Source organism: Psammomys obesus, unplaced genomic scaffold (genome assembly GCF_907164565.1).
Source record: "Psammomys obesus unplaced genomic scaffold, mPsaObe1.curated_primary_1811, whole genome shotgun sequence".
NCBI classification, from domain to species: domain Eukaryota; kingdom Metazoa; phylum Chordata; class Mammalia; order Rodentia; family Muridae; genus Psammomys; species Psammomys obesus.
In genome coordinates this window covers 11,056,499-11,074,109 of record NW_026596143.1, presented here as the reverse complement: position 1 = coordinate 11,074,109, position 17,611 = coordinate 11,056,499, and positions in this window count along the sequence as shown.

Below are 17,611 nucleotides of genomic sequence, written 5' to 3'. Positions count from 1 at the left end.
AAAGCGCCATCTCTGTATCCTCGCAGTGACAGCCAGATGTTTCTGATGATGACAATGTATTCTGGTTTTCTACAGCTATGCAGCAAACAACTGAAAACTTAGTGGCTTAAAATACCAATTTATTTTAAAAAAAATTATTTTTTCCACAGTCTTGTAGATCGGAACATTTGTGGAAAACTCAAGCTGGGGGAGTCCCACCTCTTCTATGACAGTGGTTCTCGACTTTCCTATCACTGCACCCCTTTAATACAGTAACCCCTTAATACAGTTCCTCGTGACCCCCAGCCACAACGTTATTGTTGTTGTTACTTTATAACTGTCATTTTGCTACTGTTGTGAATCATAATGCAGATATCTGTGTTTTCTGATGGTCTTAGACGACCTCTGGGAAAGCGTCATTTGACACACCCCTCCGAGGGGGTCCCAATCCACTGGTTGAGATCCACTATTCTAGGCTCTGTCTTTGGGCCACAGGGGCCTCCCTCACAGAACAGTGGTCGGCTCCAAGAGGGACAGTTCCAAGAGAGAGGAAGCAGAAACAGCAGCATGACCCTGGAGCCGCAACAGGAAAATGCCACAACCAAGACCATATATTCTATTGGTCAATGCAGTGCAAGAGCTCATAGACAAGTCCAGGCACAGAGGGGCAAGCCCCTTTACCGTAGTCATTGGTCAAAGAATCTGTAGCCATCTTTAATCTGCTACACAACACGTGACCACTAGGCGTGAAAAAGATCACCAGTTTAGACAGAGCAAACATGGCCCTCAGGGCCCTAGAGCTACCCAGCTCCTGGGACAAGAGTTCAGCTAACGAGCGGTACAGCTCCCAAAGGTGTTCCGTCAGAGACGAGGCTCAGGTTTTTCTCTTAGCGGTTCATTTCCAGCGCTGTCAGAAGAACACAGGAAGGACGGCGCGAGATGGGAAGTGGTCTCTCTAGTGTTGGCTTTGTCTCACTCGGTGGAAACGAGTTTGACTAACGGAAATAAAACATCGAGCCCGTCAGGTCTTGATGACCTGTTTGAAGTTTTCTCTGTTACTCAGTGTACTTTAAATGAAAACATAGGCAGATTAACTTAACTAAACACAGTCGCAGTGACTTTTATGCCCCGGGAGCAGCGTTCCACCATCTGTCTTCCACTGCAGAGGGACAACGGCTGAAGTAAAAGAGCCACAGACAGAACTTCCAGAGGTCTCCGCTGCCACAGCATATATATTCCTGAGGAACGTGCAGATGCCTACCACGCAGAACACACGTGTTTGTAAGGAAATGTGTGCAGGAGAATAGCAGGTGGATTTATTCATTATTCATGGTCCTGGCTGATGCCATAATAGAGACGATGCTGGAAACCTGTTGTTTTTCAGTGCGGAGAGAGGGGGAGGAGGCAAATTAGAGACAGTGTGCTGTTGTAAAAGAGCTTTATATGAGAACAGGAGACGGCCGAAGGAGATAAAGGACGGAAGGCGGTGGTTTAAGGGGTATTGTGAGTGGGAACAATGTTGCTAGGAGGTTACAGACAATCCCTCCAACTGGCCATGGACCTGTCAGTAACCAACATCATCTGGCGGCTCTTTTCAGCTGGACGGTGTTCTTCTGAGGATGAGTGTGAGGAATGTTGATATGAACTGAAGGTAAATGAGAGTCACTTGTGACTGACACATGACTAGACAATGGCTAGGCTGGGAGAGCAAACAGCTCTGGGAGAGTTGATTGTAAGCGGTTCTTATTTTATTCCGTTCTCATTTTGTGCATGATAAATTACCTGTTTTAATTTTTTTGAGACAGGGTCTCACTATGTGGTTCAATCTGACCTCAAACATGTCATCCTCCTGCCTCAGATGCCTGAAGGTTGGGAGTACAGGTGTGAAAGGACTAGGTTAGAACTCTCTCTATTACTTACAGGTGTATAGTTTGGAACGATTTTCCAGAAGTATGTTTTAATACTCTCTCTCTTTTTTTTTTTAGGTGCTAGAGAGATGGCTCAGTGGTTAAAAGCACTTGCTACTCTTGCAGAGGACCTGAGTTCAATTCCCAGCGCCCACATTACAGCTCACAACCAGTTCCTAGGGATCTGATGTCCTCTTCTGGCCTCTGAGGGCATTTCTTGCATGTGGTACGCATACATATATACAGACAAACAAATACACATGTGAAATAAAATAAAAATCTTTTATATTTGTTTTATCCTATTTGTATAAGTGATTTACTTGAATGTATGTCCATGCGCCCTATGCATGTCTGGTGCCTTCAAAGGACAAAAGGGGGTGTCAGGTCCCCTGGCACTGGAGTTACAGATGGGTGTGAGCAACCGTGTGAGCGCTGGCAACCAAAATCCTGGTTCTCCAGCAAAGCAGTAAGCATAAGAACCACTGAGCCAGCTCTCCGGGCTCAATAAGTAAAATAATTTTTATATTTTCTCGTTATTTTTAACTTTTGAGGCGGGGCTCAGTGTAGCCCTGGATGTCCAGGAACTCACTGTGTAGACCAGGCTGGACTTGAACTTAGAGATCTGTCTGTATAGACCAGATCTCACTGTGTAGACCAGGCTGGACTTGAACTTAGAGATCTGTCTGCCTTTGCCTCCTGAGTGCTGGGATTAAAAACCTATGCAACTCCTCGCCTGGCTGCAAATAAAAATCTTTTTAATTTTTTAAAATTTACTTTTCAGGCAGGTGTGGTGGCATACGACTGTGATCCCAGCACTTGTGAGGCCGTGGCAAAATGATCTCTGTGAGTTCAAGGCCAGCCTGATCTAAATGGTGAGTTCTAGGACAGCCATAAATAAATAAATAAATAAATAAATAAATAAATAAATAAATAAATAAATAAATAACAAAGATTATGTTTTTTAACTTAGAAATAAAAGCATAAATCTAAACATTGTAAAGATTAACGGGGGGCCGCAGAACATTTCAATGCCTGTTTATGTAAGTTTTTTAACCTTGGTAATTCTCAGTTTCCACTTATGTATAAAATGGATAATACTAGATTAATTTATAGGTGTTACATGAAATAACCTGTGCAGGATTCTCTGGCCAGTTCTTTAAAACCAAGTAGACACTGGCACGGGTATAGCTCAGTGACAGGTCGTTTGTATAGCATGTGTGAGACCCTGGATTCCATCCCATCCCATGGTGGTAGTGGGGGAACAAAATGGAACAGGCATGAAATCAATAGTAGAGATTATTGTTATTATCGGTAACTAAAGTGAGTGACTATCTTTTTCTAATCATTGCCAGGAAGTGGAGCCACTCCTGGCTGGACCCTTCAAGGAACCAATGCATAAATCTAGCTGAGTTTTATCCCCATCACCACAAATCACACCACACACCATCATCACAAGGAAAAACCCTAGTTGAATACCTACTATGTGGGATCATTTAAGTTCTCTGGAAGGTGACTCGCAGCCAGGTCGGTTCTGGCCCCTGACGCCCAAGTTTCCCAATTCCTAATTAAAAACGTGTCTTACGGGTGGGCTATAATTAGCACCGGGCTCATGTGTTCTTAATTCCCAGTGAAGAACTCACACTACATTTTGGGACTTCCACACCAGCCAGAGTGTTCTGATGTGGGGTTTGGGTTCCTTGACACAGTCATGTGACAAAGTTTTTGATGTGGTTTTCAGTTCCAGTAAGTTAAACTTGGGCATCTCAGAACAGGCTGAAGATGGATTCCGAGTGCAGATGAAGGCTGAGTCTGCATGCCTGCGGGCAGAAGGGACCACAGAGCGCCACAGGGCTAACTGCGCAGCCCGCTCCCACCATTCTTGGGCCATGCAGCTGCTTCCTCTAAAGTAGTGCCTTCAAACAAAACAAAAAAACAAACAAAAATCGTTTTTCTTTTTCGACTCTCCCAATGGAAGAAAGAATAGAGAGAAAGCTCTCCGAGCACACATTTGCTTCAGACCACAGGGGCACGCTTGGGAGGCCATGAGCCTCTGCATTGCTCCGAGTTTGCTGGGCCCTGGCACTTACTCAGTCTAGTAATAAGTCATGGCTGAAACATAAGAAGAGGCATCGCCGTTGGGGTTGCCCAGGCTCATCAAAATCTGTCTCTTCCTCGTTTTAGGCAAAAGAAGAGCTGCTTCTGTGGTTTATATATAAGGTTCATCCCCTAACGGTTCATGAGCTGAAGGTGGGGGACCTGTAAGAGATGGGATCTAGGGAAGGGGATTAGGTTACCAGGGACACAACCCGTCTAGTGGAAAACGATGTTTCACAGGACTGGACTTACCCACCACCAGAACAGGCTGTTAGAAAGTGAGGGCTACCCCAAATAACTTGGTCTCTTCTCCCCTGCTTCTTTTCCCTGTTGGAACACATCCTCGCTGTTTGGACTTACGAGCCATTATTAATCATGAACTAAATAAATTCTGCTGTTAAAAATAGTAATGCCAGTCTCCAATAGTCACAGCAACACAAGCAAAATAGGACTAAGGCTGTAGCCTGCCGGGTCCCTTTGCAGTTAGGTGGGACCCTGTGACTCAGAGCCAACAGGACATAGGCAGAGATGTCATTTCTCACTCTAAGACCCAATCACTAAAGCATTTAGAGTTAGGGGGGCTGGTTTCTCTCTGTTTTTTGGAGGAGACCAGGGATCCATGCGTTCTAGATACCACAGGTCCAGACGGAAGATGAGCAGAATTCTCCCAACACGCGCTAGTTACCCTTGACATACAGTGGGCATACAGCATGAATATGAAATAGGTCTTTTTGTGTTCACCTTTGGAACCTGGGCTTAACTTGATCTCACAGAACAGCCACGACCCCAGTTTCTTATAAACATTGGTGATACTGATACTGTTCACTGGAAGCAGAGAGGTGCTGTTTGGTTAAAGAGAAAGAGAGAGAGAATGCAAGTTGCAGTCATTTCTAGAAGGAGTAGCAGTCCAAGCTACCAAGTTCCAGAAGTTTAGAGCTCAGCTGGTCCACAATGGCACACGCCTTTAATCCCAGCACTGGGGAGGCAGAGGCAGGCTGATCTCTGAGTTCAAGGCCACCCTGGTTTGCATAGTGAGTTCCAGGACAGCTAAGACTACATACTGAGACTTTGTCTCAAAAACCTACAGATAAATAAATAATAAATCAATCCTGACAAGGAGCTGGAGAGATGGCTCAGTGGCTAAAAGCACTGGCTGCTCTTTCAGAGGATCCAAGTTTGATTCCTAGCACCCCGAACGAAGGAGGCTAGCGACCGTCTGTAACTCCAGCTCCAGGGGATCTGACACCCTCATCTGGTCTCTGCGGGCACGAGGCACACACTCGGTACATAGCTGTATATGAAGATAAAACACCCCCATACATGCAATAAAAAGAAACAAATCTCAAGAAACAGTTATAATCTGGAATTCTGCACCGGGATGGCGGCAGGCTGGGCACATGTCTCCTGGACATGTTCATCTTCGACAGACCAAACATCAGGGTCAGGCTGGCCGAGAAGGCCCACCTGACCCTCTGAGAAAGAATTTCCAGTAGTCTGCCCTGCGCCCCCCCCCCACCCCAGCCTAATTGGTGCTGATTCTGTGTTCACCAGTGGTTCCTAAAGCCCCACAGAACATAAAAATCCCACATGTCACTTCAAATGCACGTACTATTGGCTAGTTTTTATTTTCCTTGTGTGGTCCCCTGAATGCCAGTCATACCAGTGGGAGCTGAGACCTACTCACCCTGCAATTCTCGATAGGTCACAAACTGCAGCCACTTCGAGGTGAGCAGGGCTGCATATTTAAACCTGAAACCGAGCAGCTGTCCTTGTAGGTGGGCATAGCGGTGCGCATCTTTGTTTTGTTTTTCAAGACAGGGTTTCTCTGTGTAGCCCTGGCTGCCCTGGAACTCTGTAGACCAGGCTGGCCTCGAACTCAGGGCTCCAGCTTCCTTTGCCTCCTGAGTGCTGGGATTAAAGGCCTGCGCCGTCACTGCCTGGCTTGCAGCTGCCCTGAAACCAGCAAAGCTTGGGTGAACCGGGCAGAGGGAGCTGGAAAAGGAACAAGTGTGGGGCGCGTGGACTGTGTCACCGGGGAAACCGTCATGGAGTTACAGTGAAGTTCAGACATAGCCAAAGCCCTAGAATCTCAATCTTGAGACCAGCAGAAGTAAGGATCGTGTCCTCCCTGTTCTGTGCTGGCGCTGGTGGTCCTGAGAGCCCCAACTCTTCGCAATTCTTGAGGTAGTCACAGAGCCTAGCACCCGGAATCCCTGTCCGTGCAAATAAAGCATCCACAACATTTCAGGCCAATGATACCCCTCCCAAAAACCCCTTCTTACTCCCCAAGGTTCATATAACCCTTGTTCAGCCCAAATAAAGCTCACAAGCTGTTTTACTGAATACTGAGTCACCGGAAGAGCTCTGAGCTATACCACTTAAAGGGTTGTTTCGGAGAAGGCTTTCTTTGTCCCTCTAGGCACTGACCGCTGACTGGAATCCTTGTACCTCTCACCGGACCGGCTAAGCTTTGTTCCTTCTGGTTCTGTGCCTGCCGGCTCAGGTGCCTGGAGGCTCCGAATGGGAGAAACGACCAGACTCCAGACTGGGCTCAATGCGCAGATGAGCGAAAGCCAGGATTACGCTTTGCCTCTGCTTAACTGGCCTTCGGTCCCATGGGGCTTGACAGGGAGAATGATGCCCATCCTGTAGCCCCCTGAGAGAAAGAAGGAATAATGCAGTGCCTTCTCATGGCTCCTGAGCCGGAGGACTGTCTATACAAACCCTTTTGCACGGGTCAGCGTCTCCCACCCAAGTCCTAACCAGGCCCAACCCTCCTTAGCTTTCTGTGTGCTCAGGGTGCTCTGCTGTAATCAGGCATCTATTTCTCTACACCACCTGGAAACAGAGAGCCCAGATGAGGTAAATCCACACTGACAGGGTCACCAGGACCAAACAATGTTTGTTTTACTACCTCCTGAAACTTTTTTTCTCTTGGTAAGCTACTTTTCAAAGTAAAACAAACAAACAAACAAACAAACAAACAAACAAACCAAAACTGTCCTTTCCCCGAGGAAAGCCCAGAATTGGGGTCCTGCTACAAACCACTTAAATTGCTCTTCTTCCTCTGTTCAAACTGAGGGTGCCAAGCCAGGGACAAGCTGGGTGACTGACAACAATGGTTCTGTTCCCAGGTACAGAGGTTAAAATCAATTAAACCATGAGTCAAGTGGGCATTCATTTAAGCAAGGATAATTTTTATATCTACAGCTACAGATGTAGAGATAGAGATACAGAGATGATGTAGATGATAGAGAGATAGAGATATCTTTAATTGTAACATCCTTTAAAAAGAACAACCCTGTGCTTTCAGAAGACACATTTCCAACTTCATCTCCTTCCACTCATTAAATGAAGGATCTCGTGTATGTAAGTATTGTCGGTTGCAGCTGCATGACAAGAAAGAACTATGGGCTCTGCATCTCATAAATCCATACCTTTAACACTAAAAGTATATTTTAATTATGTTTTCCAGATACCACTCAGATAGTCTAGGGTAGTGGTTCTCAACCTTCCCAGTGCTGGGACGCTTTAATACAGTTCCTCATGTTGTGGTGACCCCTCAACCATACAATTGTTTCGTTGCTGCTTCGTAACTGTACTTTTGCCACTGTTATGAATCACAGTGTAAATATCTGTGTTTTCTGATGGTCTTAGATGACCCCTGTGAGAGGGGTCATTTTGACTCCCAAAGGGGTCATGACCCACGGGTTAAGAACTGCTGGATGTCAAAGATAAAGACTTTGTTGGCCAGTGTATGTGGTTGCATTTGTTTGTCTTCAGATACTTTATCTCCAAAGGTTGCTCTGACAGGTGTTACTGAAAAGCCTGAGGGGCAAGCCGAGAGTCTGCTCAAAGTTGCAGACAACCAGTCCCTCTGCCGCAGGCCAGGAGTCACGTGGCCAAGAATGCGGCTTGGTTTGCAGACCGAAAGCTGGATCCAGCAGCTTGACAGATAGCACAAAGCCCCCCAAATGGGTAAAGCCCGGCACCCAGCTGAAGCAGCTTGGCCTGCTTTCCGCCAGCGATGTCAGTTAGCATCTTGAATTCCTAAACTGTGTTTATCAGGAAACGAATATAACGTCCCCAAACAAACAACAGAAACCGACACTGCGCAAATACATATTTAACGGAAGGGAGAGAGTGATTTGGGGCCTGTGGGCGGGGGTTGGGAGAGGGCAGCCTCCGCTGCCAGGTTAAAAATCTTTGTTCCTTCTGAGTCAGAGCGTTGATAGAACCGAGTCCAGTAAAGAAACAGGAGGAGGCTAAAGAAACAGACTCTAAATGAGCTCACCGCACATCCCCGCTGCCTAAAACATCACACCTGATTGAAGGGTTCTGCGAACCCTGCTGTCCGGCTGCGAGAGCTGGGGTTGACATGTGGGTGGGGAAGCGAGCCTCCGGCTTCAGGAGGAGTCCGGGATCAGCTTGGAATTTGTTTCTGTCCTGCCCTTCAAAGCTGTTTTCTCCCCAACCATCCATACTAATAACTAAGTGTTGCTGAGCCGGGGAGGGAGGGCACGGGGTGGGAAGCGAGTTGGGGGTGGGGAGAGAGAGCGCTCACCTTGGATGAGTCGACATTCCTCAGAAATGAGGAAAGCCGGGCCTTTCCGAAAAGGACTAATTAGAGCTGGAAATGCATGGTTTTACAGATGACTGGGTTCGTCACCTCCACCCCAGCAAACCCCACTCCCCGTGTGCTGGCTGACCCAAACCAAATAAACACCAAATGTGCAAAGCTCCATAGAGAGCCTATTCAAGAGATTGCCGCCCATTTCCAAAGCCCAGGCCAATGTAAAGTAACTCAAGACTTTACTTCTCTTCAGGGAACTCAGTTTCCCTTTGGCAATTAAACCACGGAACCTGTGTGTGTTAGCCGGTTTCTGTCACCGCAGCAAAATACCTGAAATAATTATCTTATAAGGGGAAACGTTTACTTTGGCTTGGAGCTTCCAGTCTGTGATCAGGTGGCCACATTAATTTTGGGACCTGTGGTGGCTGTGCCAGATGGCAAGGAGACAGGAGGGTACGGTGATTAAGAATTCCCACCTCGTGGCCAAGAAGCAAAAGGCAAAGAGGAAGGAGCTGGAATCCTTCAGTCCTGTCTAGAATAGCACTCTGCTGCTGTCAGGACTTTCTGCTAGGCTCTGCGTCCCAAGGCACCCTGCGGTGACACTGCCACCAATACTCGGACTTTTGGAGGACGCTCACCATCCCGGCACAAAGCTGTGCGGATAAGATGAACACGGAATGCTATTTTGAGACACAGTGAAAGCATCTCCAGCGAACTGCGTATTCATTCTGGCCATCACACCTCAGGGAAGTCTGTGTTTTTAATATGCTAATGATAATAATTTAGAGCGGCACGGTGGCTCAATGGTTAAGACACATACTTCTCTTCCAAAGGACTCAAAATTGGTTCCCAGAACCCACATCAGGTAGCTCACAACTGCCTGGGGAATTCAACATCTCTGACCCCTGTGAGGACCTGCATACATGCGCACAGACCCACACATATATATGCAAAACACAATTAAAATTTCAGGTTAAATCTTTAGAAAAATAGTGGTAACAAGAGATTGGCTTTGAAATTATTAGCTTACAAAACAGACTTACATGATGACCTTTTATTTTCAGATCCCAGTGGTTCTGCACTGGGTGAGATATAACATATATAAGTATGTGCAGTATATAATGTATACTATACAATTGAAATATAATATATATTGTGTGAGGAAAGCGAGACTTACTATAGGCTAAGAAGCATGCTCTAGGAGCTGGAGAGATGCCTCAGTGGTAAAGATGGCTCAATGGTCACGTGCTGCTCTTGCAAGACCCAGGTTCAGTTCTTAAAACCTCACAGAGGCTCACAACCATCTGTTACTCTAGCTCCAGGAGATCCAACACCCTTTTTTGACCTCTGTGGGCACCAGGTATAAGTACATGGTGTACAGAGAGATAAGCAGCCAAAACCCTCACACACTTAAAATAGATCTAAAATACATAGATCTAAATAGATCTAATTTTTTTTTTTTTAACAGAAAATTGTTTTAGGGCCATCAAGAGAGTTCACTGGGTAAAGGTACTGGTCACTCAGATCCAGGGAAGGCCAGAGTTCGATCCCAAGAATGCACAAAAAGGTAGACGGAGAAAACTGACTCCACAAAGTTCTCGTCTTCAACGTGCAGGTGTGCCTCTCCTCCCATCATGGGATCTTGGGCACGTGAGCACACACACACAAACATAATGATATCACGTTTTCTCTTACATTGGAATCATGCTCCAAGACAAGGCTCCACATTCAGCACTATTCCAACATCATCCCACTGTCTCTCTACACTGCAAGTTTCTATTGTTGGAACTTTCATAATTTATTAATGGGTTCAGTGCTTATTCTTTTATTTGACCAGAGTAATAAACAGCCAATGTTGGTTCACTTGCTTCTACCTTGAATTGTCATGTTGACGATGAACCAATCAATATAAATCTTATTTATGAGCTAGGCATGCCATTGCTGCTTATACGGATGGAAAACAATCAGGCACAACGAATTTTCATAACTTCCCTTAAACACACAGCTAACAAGTAGAGATTTGAAGCCAGCTCAATTCCAGTGCTATGCAACTTCCCCTCTTTTTTTAAAATTTTTATTTTATTAATTAAATCCATGTTCAGTCTCTCTTCTTACTCCCTTCAGAGGAGTAGGCAAGTTCATGACTATTTTTTTGTTGTTGTTGATTTTTTTAGATTTAAAAAATTTATGTTGTGCATATGTGCGTGTATGTCTTGTGTAGGGGGCGGCACTTTGGGGTCCACAGTGGTTGTGCCACCAAGTTCCAAATAATTAAAGGGAACAAATCACTTTTCTTTTAGCAGAGACTCTTCCCTGGCTAGCCTTGAGCATCATAGCTCCTTTCTAACCTATCAGCTCACTGTTCTAACAAAAAAGGTGACACTTTTCTTCCCTGTTTTTCAAGAGCCATTAGGTCCCCCCCCATCCCCAATGCCCATCGGCTATCAGGAATCCCTGTTTCTTTGCAACATGTATTCCCAGGACTTGCTTTCACCTCTTCTCCTCTACAGCTCCCAGTCATCCATCCTGTCCCATCATCCTAAACATAGCTAGTCCTCCACAGATCATACACCTCAAACCTACCGTAGCTGTCACCCTCCTCTCCCTCCTCATTTCTCAACTCCGTCTTCTCATCTCTCTGGCTTCTCTGTTCCATCCCATTACACCGATTCTCTTGGGCTTATTCGGATCTAGACCTCTTCAGGTCTTCTGTGAAATTTCATCTCTGTGACTCTTCTGTGCTCGCCATCTTTCTGTTGCTGTGACAAAAGACCTAAGGTAAACAGCTTGAACAAGCAGAGGTGGATTTGGGGTCATGGTTTCAGAGGTTCTGGATCCATGGCCACTTGGCCTTTTATGAATTGTTGGTCTGTGGCAACATAGCATATCTTGGCAGAAAACACAAGACAAAAGAGATCTTCCCATCTCATGGCAGCTGGGAAGCAAAGACACAGAGAGGAGGGGGCTAAAGTCTCACTATGCTCTTCCCTTCCTCCCAATAGACAGGCAGCGGTGCTGAAGGCTGACATCCGATCCTGTAATGCACGGGCTCAAAGGGGCCATTTCAGATCTAGACAATATCATCTTCCTTCTTGGATTCTTCTTTCTTTTCTTTTTTAAGTTTTATTTGTATCATTTTAAACTATGTGTGTCTCTGTGTGGGAGTTTATGCAGATAAGTGCTGGTGCTCACAGAGACCAGAGATGGCAGATTCCGGCTGGAGTTATGGGCAATTGTGAGCCACTTAATGTAGGTGCTAGGACTCAAACTTCAGACCTCAGGAAGAGCAGTGCTCTTAGCCACCGAGCTGTCTCTCCATCCCTTTCTTGAATTCTTATTGTTTCTAGAGCAGGTTCTGAGAGCCTGGCTTAATTTTATTTTCTAATCGCCTCAATATTAATCCTACCTCCTCTGCTAAAACGGCCAATCAACTCTGTGTAGTAGAGTTGGCTTGTTCATCTACCCACCATCTTCAGCAGTCCAGGAACCCTTTTCTATGGTTCCTTTCCAAGGTCATGGTAGCTGGTTTCCATGGGAGGTATGAAGCAGAAGTGGGGAGAAAGGGAACCGTTCATAAAAAGGACGGAGTAGAATCTGGTAATAACCGAGGAAGCCGCCCACTAGAAAGCGGTCCATGGCAGATGCTTCGGGATAAGTCACGAAATGTTTTTACTGGAAGACAAGCTCCTGGGAGCTTCAAAGCATCCTTCTGAGTCAGTATGCTAAATACCAGTCATCAAAAGTTGCCCGAGGCCAACTTCTGAGAGATGAGCACCTTGGAAACAGACTAATGATTATAATAAAGCAGGCATCCATCTACAAACACTTCAGAAGAGTGTGTCAGATTTTCCAAAGTGCATTTTCCAGTACTGTCTCAGGAATCCAGTTCCTTTAGATGGAAGAGTGTCTGGAGGCTATCTGGCTGATGGTGATATAGTTTCTGCTCTCTTGTGTTTCTCTAACAGAGCTACGTCTTCACCCAGAGACATATGCTAACCTTTATATTTCTTCAGCATGAGTGTGAAAGCATTAACATTGAGACTCTCAACTACACATGGGCTTTTACAACAGCTGTAACAACTAGGCTTTGTGGAAGGACAAACAGGATTTTCCAAATTTCGTCAGCTCCCCCAGTTGTCTAACCAGAAACAAGCCTGGAGGCAGAACTTGGGCCACAGAGGCAGGATGCTGGCCCATTTCTTATCGAAAGGGGCCATGAAAAGTGGGAGGGAAACTGAAGCTTGAGCTGCCCCGGACTTCCCCAGTGTGGAAGGTTTATTAGCTAAATTAACCACACTGTATGTCCTTTCTCCTCATTTCACAGTTGGGGTTCTGCATGGAAATGGGCTTCCCACACCCATCTGAGAGTGGCCACATCAGAGTGAACTGGGCAGTACGATGCAGTCAGGCAATGGAAGAGCTGGAGCTTAGCTTTCCCAGGCTACCCTCAGATCCTGTGTGGTGTGGAAAGGACTCAGGTCTCCTCTGTGCTCCTGGGGGGTGGGGGGCAGACTCCCCGTCCAGTTTGACTGCAAAACTCACCAGAGAGGATGTCTGTGGTGGCAGCAAGATGGTCCTGGGGCCAAGAGCTACAAGATGAATTGCTAGGGTCCCGACCTCCATAGTGGTCACAGCCAAACCCAGCGGCCCACAGCACCAAGGCTGGGACGTGGATGGGGAGGAGGGGAATTAGAGAACAGAGGAGCCTGGCCTCTGACTCAGAACCACAAGCTATCCAACAAGTAGTCTGCAGCGTAGACCCTGGCAGAATGCCAAGGGACAGACACACTGCACATCCGGAGTCACTGGTCCAGAGAGCCCTGACCGGCCGCATTCCCTCAGACATGGTGGGTGTTTGGAAAATACCGTATGGGATCAAGCCTGCCCTTCTCTCTGTTATATGCCTAGAGGCCACCCCAGTGAGAGAAGGGAATCATGGACAGCTGACATTCCAGCATTTCTCCAAAAGGGATAAAATTATCCAAAGAAATCTGTTCCAGATCCCAGGATGAGGGCTGAGACTAGAAGACTCAGTTTATCCTCCATGCCACGGCGGCATGGGGTGTCTCAGAAGACAAATCAGAACGTTTGCTGAAACCCTCTAATGAGGTGTCTGCTCTGGCGACTCCATGCCGTCACCTAACCTCCTTTTCAAGTACAAGAAAGGGCTCGTTTGAGCCATGAGCAGAGCAGAGCAGACAAAGGAGGCAGACTGAAATTTGTCACATGTCTCCCTGTTTGTCCCCTGCAGGGGCCAGTGCTGAGCAACGAGATGACTCAAAGGCACCTGCGTAGCAAGCCTACGCGAGGAGGCAAAGCTTCATCCCAGCCTCACACTCCTGCTGGCTGTATCTCTCCAACTCCATGGGAGATGCCCCTGGACACACAGAGGGACTTATGACTCAGAGGCACACCTTCTGTTTCCTACATTCAACATCGCAGACCATTTCCTCCAGCCTTGGTGCAGGAGAATCCCGTGGCTGGAGTCGGGCCTCTGGTGAGGTCCTACCTGGGACTCCTGTCATTATGCCAGCTGGGCTTAGGAGCACAGGGCTGAGAGGACAGTGATTACACAATCTCTCTCTCTCTCTTCTCTCTCTCCTCTTCCCTTCTCCCCTCTCTTTCCTCTCTCCCCTCTCCTCTCTCTTTCTCCCCCAAGTATCACCTAAAACTGAAATGTAGTTATCATCCATCTACAACAAACAAACAAACAAACAAACAAATAAACAAATCTCAACACATTAGCAAGAGAAAGAGGCTGGCAACGGATTCCAGGGTCCCACGCCCACAGAGGATCCCTTACCTGACTTTAACAATATCCCAGGCTTCTTTGCCTCTGCCTTACATGCTGAGTCCGCAAACAGCCCAAGCAATACAAGGGATGTTTGTTATGCTGTGCTCTCTCCCTCTCCCTCTCTCTCTTTCTCTCTCCCCCTCTCCCTCTTTTCTTTCTCTCCCCTCCCCCCCTTTCACCCCAGGACCGGATGTACACGTTCCAGAAGAGGAATACACATCCCCAGAGCCTAAGATCAAATCTGGAATTCATATCCTCCCTAAATGTACTTTATTAAAAGCAGAAATCAAGAAAAGGTTTTAGAATTATTATATTGGAGAGGCTGATTGTATGGAGAAAACTTGGAATTAAGGATAATTTTAGACATGGTTTGCAGGCAGCTAACTGTGGGCAGATGGAAAACTGGGTCCTTTGACAACGATCCTATCCACCCCAATGACTTTAAAACCAGTCCTCAAACTGTATCACTAAACCGGTAGAGAAGACAGAAGGCCGTGGTGGGGCTCCGTCATCTGTGATCACCACAGCAAAGTGAACTGAAAGGTCGCACAAACACGTAATAGGTCAAGGTCCCAGGAATAAAACTGTCAGTTTGAGGTTCATCTTTGTAAAATCAGTGTGATAACCCCAAGGATGGTGTGTGCAGTCTTATTGGCTGTTGAAGAGTGGACCAGGTGGGCATCTGTGTGTGCCTGTGTTTTTGCCTGTGCGTGAAGCGATCGAAATACTCGCTGAGGCAGAGATTTGGAGTCAGTTGAAGCGATAGGCAGGAAGAGGCAGGCAAGGCCATTACAACTACACTGGAATGAGCTTGCAGTCTGTACTGTTAGGGAGGTCCCTGGCCGAGGAAAGCGTGAACTGATCTCCTATTCCCTAACAGCCCAGATGATTTTCTATCAGAAACTGTTTCTCAACAGTCTTTTCCCTCGGTTTGGCATTGCATCATCTGAATACCATCACAGCTCACGGTATTTCCCTGATGAAAACCATCGCTTCGTGGGGTCAGCTAACTCAACAGCCGGAGCAGAGTGATTATGGGATTCACATTTTGGTAATAAAAGAAGAGCTAAGCCCTTTAACCTGTCAGAGAAAGGCGGAGGCTGCCTGTGACCCTAAAGAAGTCCCTAGACGCTGAGAGCCCCAGAAGGACAGGGAGGGAGTCAATATTTCTGAGCTAATTTTAAAGAGAGCGGCTGCGCTGTTTGCTGGAAGGCAGAGAGGACAAGGTTTAGAATGCCAAATAATGATCCTGGTGGGACCTGCCTGGCTGTCAGCCACCATTGAAGCTAGGCTCATCATCTCCTGTCCCCTTGGCAAGCAGTGTTTCTCTCCTGTTGCTTTATCTGAAAGGGTCCCTTGTCCAGAACTCGTGGGAGGAACTGCGAACCTTTAGAGGGTTGAGGCCCTTGACTTTTCATGTTGGCCATTTTTCTCAAACTTCTAGGTTATCTACGTAATTAAAGCTGCCATAAGAGGGAATGGGAAGGTAGCTCTCCAGTGGCTTCCAGGAGAATTAGCAACTGGGTCAGAATCTGGCTCCTGGAAGGAGCTGGAGCCTCCCACCCCTTGCTTTCCCTTCTGCTCTGGAGACAGAGACACAGGGAGCTGTGGGCAGGAAGTGTGGCCTCCCAGGTTCCAAGCTTTCACTTGAGCCGCAACAAGTGTAGGCTCTGTCCCATGAACACTTGCATGACCCATGTTAATTCCGCCGGAAGCCATTAGGTGGAGTGGGGAGAGGGAAGACGTGGGCAATTGAGGTCCTGAGGGCCCGTGGGCACCAGGCTTCCACACAAAAGCACACAGATGAAACATCTCTGAGAAGGTCTCAGTCAGTGAGCTGAGTTCCTGCACGGTGCCTTCCAGATCCGCTGGCCCCTCTGCTGCGCTCCTGGGGAATGTGTCTGCCCTTCTGCCTGCGGCTGTGTTTCCCATTATTTCTTCAGCTGTGGCTCTGAGTCTCCTCTGCTCTTGGGTCTTCCTGTTTGTTTCTAAAAGCCAAAAACATTCCCCAAGTGTGTTGCAAGTTCTGAGGGACTAGAAAGCACTCTTCTGATATGTGGAATCTAGATTTAAGATACATAGGAGAGTAGAAAAGAAACTATCTGGAAGGAGGGGGATCAGGAGGGTGATGAGAGGTTAATTAAAGAGCAAAGTGTGTGATATGCTTTGCAAAGGTATTGTATGGGGACCCATTTTAAAGTTATTTTTTTTTTTATGTCAATGTTTGAGGAGAAAGTGCCAATAGTAAAAATGAGCACAGAAAGGAAATGACAGAGAGAGAAAGGGAAGGGAAGAGAAAGAGAGGAAGGGGGAGAGAGAGGAAGAGAGAGAGAGACAGGGGGGAGAGAGAGAGAGAAGCTGTTGGCTTCTGCTGAGCAATGCGAGAGGAACAACCTCGGTGCCCAGGACAGAACGGACCACATGCTTGGCCAGGCTCAGGAGCTTTTCTCAGAGGCCACCTCTGCTGTCCACACACTGTGCAGGAAATCACAGGCAGCCATTTTCCACTTGGGTGTTTTTAATCTTCTTTTTATAAAGATAATTTACACAGAGCAAAATGTTACAAATCTCAGACATATAGCTCAAGCAATTTTGAGAAACGTATACTCGTTCTCTCCTTGCCCAAACAGAACTCTGGACCCTTCCCAAGGCCCTAGAACCCCCTTTGCCTATCTGTTGACCAGCATTTGAAGAATTCTATTTGCTACCTCTCCAAAAGGACACTGAATTTTCCCCTAACCTGAAATTATCTTCTTCTTTTTTAAAATTTTAACTATATTTGTTTATTCATTAATATTTTTTTAGGGGGTGAGGGACACAGGCCAGGGCCGGCATGTGGAGGTCAAAGGACCATTGTGGGGACTCGGTTCTCTCCTTCCACCATGTGGGTCTGAAGGATGATCTCAGGTCATCAGACATGGTGGCAACTTTACCCTCTGAACCGTCCACAGGCCCTGGCTTGAAACCTCTTATTCTCTTTGTTATTCTGGGTCCCTGGCCAAAGGTTTTGGTTCTTGTCTCTTTGGACCCTTGCCACAGCTGGATAGGGAATAGAGGCTTTATTTAAATAACCCTTAATTTAAAGGGTTGGAGAGATGGCTCAGTGGTCTTCCAGAGGAGCCAGGTTCAATTCCCAGCACCCACATGGCAGCTCACAATTGTCTGTAACTCCAGTTCTGGCGGAATCTGGCATGATCACACAGACATACATGCAGACAAAACACCAATGGACATAAAAATAAATAAATCCTTAAAAAAATTAAA